Source organism: Ciconia boyciana, chromosome 2 (genome assembly GCF_034638445.1).
Source record: "Ciconia boyciana chromosome 2, ASM3463844v1, whole genome shotgun sequence".
NCBI classification, from domain to species: Eukaryota; Metazoa; Chordata; class Aves; order Ciconiiformes; family Ciconiidae; genus Ciconia; species Ciconia boyciana.
In genome coordinates, this window is record NC_132935.1 from 26,620,341 (window position 1) to 26,624,616 (window position 4,276).

Consider the following 4,276-nt stretch of genomic DNA (forward strand, 5'->3'; position numbering starts at 1 on the left):
CACCAACTAGTCCAAATAGCGCCCAGCACCCTCGTCCTGCCCTGCCACAGTTTGGTGCAGCGTGGTTCTTGCAGGCACTGCCACCAAATTCCTGCTTGATGGTTTCTGTGCTTCAACAGACAGCCTTTGTGTGACGGAAGATAGCTGGAGTAATTTTCTCCCTTTTTGGTATAAGATTTTGAAAATGGCATTCACTGATAGCAGTTACTGCAATTTGAGGGGTAAAGATGGCAAATTAATTCCTCCAGTCTTTAAAAGCAGTAGCTGAAGTTGGCCATGTGAATCTGGCATCAGGAAACACCTGAGCTAATCATGCCCCTTCTGTTGTAGGGTCACAGTGCCTGGTTTTCTTTGTCCATTTGCCTTCCAACTTTCTGATGTGTTGAGCAAAACATATGTGAAGCGGAGCACTGGGGTGTGTGTCCTCAGCAGTGGTTGCAGCTGATCTGTACTCAGCATCTGAGGAGTGGGGTTGGTCCTTGCACAGGGAGTTGCTCGCTGGCCTTCGCCCAGCCTGGAGCAGAAGGATTTGATAGCATAGAGAATTTCTTTGCACAGTTTCCCTTTCAGATCTTAATTTAGTGCAACTTCTTCTTAATAAAACTTTGTACTTTAGTAGAAAAGTCCAGAAGTACATTTCTGAAATGACTTCACCTTGGAATCTTCACGCCAGATAGATGGTGCTTGCTTGGTTGGCTTGTCTTCTTTCAGTGAAACTTAATTATCCATTCTAGATGGTTTCCTTCCCGATGCCTGCTTGGCTGTCCAGATGCAGCCCTTGTCTTTGTGAGCCATTTCTGGATGGGTAGGTGTTCCTTTAGTTGTGATTTGTTGTGTTCTGGCTTACGCATTTCTTTTTTTCTTCCCTCTTATGCCTTATTGTCTTGTCCTGTCTTGTCTCTTTCCATCTAGGAGCATCAGACTCCCCAGCTTATTGCTACAGCAGGCTGCCATTATGTATAGTAACACCTTTCATAGGTTAAGCTGTACCCTAAAAGTATTTTTAATTCCCATTATGTCTTCTGGGTTCTTGATTTATGGTTTATTTATTGGTTTATTTATTTATTTACTTTGTAAGCCACTTACTGCTAACTGCTACTGTAGTGCCATTACCTTTTATTTTTCTCTTTCTTGGGTAACACATTCCCTAAAATGCCTGTTTTCCAGTCGCAGTTTCCATTCCACCCTCTTTCTTTCATGCCTTCGGTATCCGGTCCGACAACATGCACCAGTCGTTCAGGTTCCTGTGTTGCGTTGTGTGGGCTCCTGGCGTTTGTGTACTCCCATTCCAGTTGCTTCTCCCCGGCCGTTTGTTATCCCTGGCCTGGTTAAGCATAATCTTTGCATGAAGTGTCATTTTCCACATGACATACATCAGTGTTGTTACCTACAGGAATGTACTAGGGCGCTTTGGGGCACGATGACCTCTCAAGGCTCCTCCCAGCACCTTGTTGCTGTATTTCTCTCCTCTGATATTCCTTCTGTTTCCCGCCTGGTGTCCATCTGTCTAGTTTCCAGCTCCTTTGCTAATCTCAGTGTAACTGTTTCTGTCCTTTTTGTATTAGTTCAGGTTTCCCACCACATGTCCTTTTGTGCCACTTTCTGTTTCAGGACATTTCTGAAACTACTCACACCTTCCATTATGCCAAGGAGCTGGTGGTAACACCACCCCCTGACCACAGCAACAGACCTACGTGCCCTCTTTTTTATTTCCCCCATGTTCTTGAAGCTTTCTCCTCTTACCCATCGACCCCCTTCCTGCCAGTTTATTTTGAACAAACCTGTGACTTTGCACATCTCGCTGTCTCCAGGTTTTCCCTGCAAGTTCTGCGTCTCCCACCCTGCTTTATTCCTCTATAGGAGGGTCTTCAGTTCACCCTGATACCACCTGCAACTCTGTTATCCTTCCCTGCACAGATATTTGGTTCATGCCAGGTCTCCCACCTGTATCACTCATCCCCGTCACTGCTCCTGTTTTCTTTCAGAATATCAACTTTTAACAACAGGAGTGGGAGAATCAGCAGAGCTGTATCATTTTGTTGGAATGTGTTAATGGTTACCACCAACTGTTTTGTTTAATCTCTCTAAGATAATTGCTGCTGCTAAACAAATTCTGTTTTTTCCACTTTCATCAGTCACTATATATCTCTCTACCAATACCCAAATTGTTCCCTGAAACCATGCAACTGGGTGGGACGTTCAAACACTGCTGCTTTACGTTGCAGCAAAGAAACACCACTGACTTGTAAGCCCAGCCATGTGCTGAAATCAATGACATTGCATGCAGAGCCATCTGAATTTAATCCTGCAAAGCCGATTCTTCTCACAGCCAGAGCTGTAGCTGTTACCAGCAGCGAGAGAGTCACTGCAGATAAAAATGCAGGGCTGGAATTCCCCTGCTAGTTACTGAAACTACTCATGCTAGCTGACCTGGTTGCAATACTGTTCCAGGCAGTCCCAGGAGAGAAGCCATCTGACTGGGACTGCGTTCCTCCAGCACAATGGCACGCGTGACAATGCCCATGTTTGGAGTAGATCTGCAAAGCTACTCTTGCACAGAAGTCTACAAAGAGCCCATAAACATAACCAAAATAAGCCATGGCAAGTGTCACTAGCGGCTGTAAGGCATTGCACTGCTTTAGCAAAATACATACATATACATTCAAGTTTTGTTTTTCTACATACAAAATTTATATTTAATTCCAGGAGTCTAGATCTGTTTATCCATCAGGGCGAGAGAGGGTCCCAGCTCGGGGCAAGAATGAGAGCGGGCAAACCTGCCAGCACGGCCAAGGAGGCCCCTTGATTCTCAAATTCTGAAATGTTTCTGTGAAGGGATTTGCAGTATTTTAACTACATCTATCGAAACAGTATGAGGAGGCAGTACCATGTTTTCGGTGGATTCAGAAGCAATTCCAGTAGATGAGTCTCCCTGGACTGCCACAAAACACCTCTCCACATGTGCCAATAAAACTGGTTGTGGAACCGTGCATTGTGGGCCAGCTCCCCAACAGGCAGTGTGAGGACAGGAACTTCCTGAACTAGTTTCACCACTGAACATGGATATATCGAACCACACCCTTGTTTAAACTGATGCAACGTTCTCATGTCAAGTCCAGCCTAGAGGACTGCCACTCCTGGTGCAAGTGAAACTCTGGAGCGCTGAGAGAGCAGCAAGCTTAGCTACCGAAACAAAAAAGGGACTCGCCAATTCCTGGTACGAGCACAAACCAGCTTATTTCATTAAGAAGCTGTTCCAGAAACAAGACACAGATAAGGTATAATTATCACCATTAAGGAAAGTGCAGGGACGTGGCTGAGGCTCCAGCCGGCAGTTCAGAGACGTTACACATCCTTTTCTAGATTTCCTCTAAAGGCACATGGCAGTTTTGCTATTATAGATGTAGAGCTTGGACGCAAAACTTGTGTAACCACACACTGCTTGCCTAAGATCAATTCCACATCACTCTCTTGGCCACGGCTGACTTTGGCTTCACGGCGTCTCTAACGCACGTGCAAATTAGTTGCTGTTGCAGAAGGGCACTGGATGCTGAACAAGAACATCAGGAGCTGCGGAAAGGTTGCAAGGAATTGTCCTACACGTACTTGAGAGAAGCGACAATTTCTTACATCTGAAAAGGGTTAAACGCGAAGGAAATTTCTCAAGCAGGACTGAATTCAGTCAGTGTTGAGCTGGAGCTAAATCTTGTGAAACCCAGGGGAAGCAAGGCTTGGAGCAGACTGCAGTGGCGCACAGCCACATCCACGGCGATGCACACCGAGCTCGGTCTCTGGAGAGCAGCGGCACCGCCCCCTGCTCACAAGCTCAACCTGCAGGCACGGGTGCCGCGGCAGCGACCCCGCTCCCGCCGCCGACCCACAGCTCTCCCTCCGCTGCCTCCAGCGGGCAGCCATCGCTGAGGGGAAAGCCCGCTCGGCCTCCCCGCTCTCCTTCCCCGAGCCTCTGCTCTGCCCTGCTCTGCTCTGCTCTGGTCCGGCGCGCTCGGCAGCGCCGCGAGTGGCCCCGCACCTCCCCCGGGCCGGGGAGCAGCGGGGGCGGCAGGCTTGAGGCCGGCACCCCACGCCGCAGGTTGCGGCCGCCAGCCCCGGCTCTGCCGCCCCTCACGGCGCTCAGGGCAGCGGCTCCCGCGCGGGCCGGGCAACGGCCGGTGCCCGCCTGGCCCCGCCCCGCCCCGCCCCGCCCCGCGCCGCAGCCCCGCCCCTCCCCGCCCCCGGGCACGGCGGCGGCCCGGAAGCGCTCGCGCTGCCGCCCGGA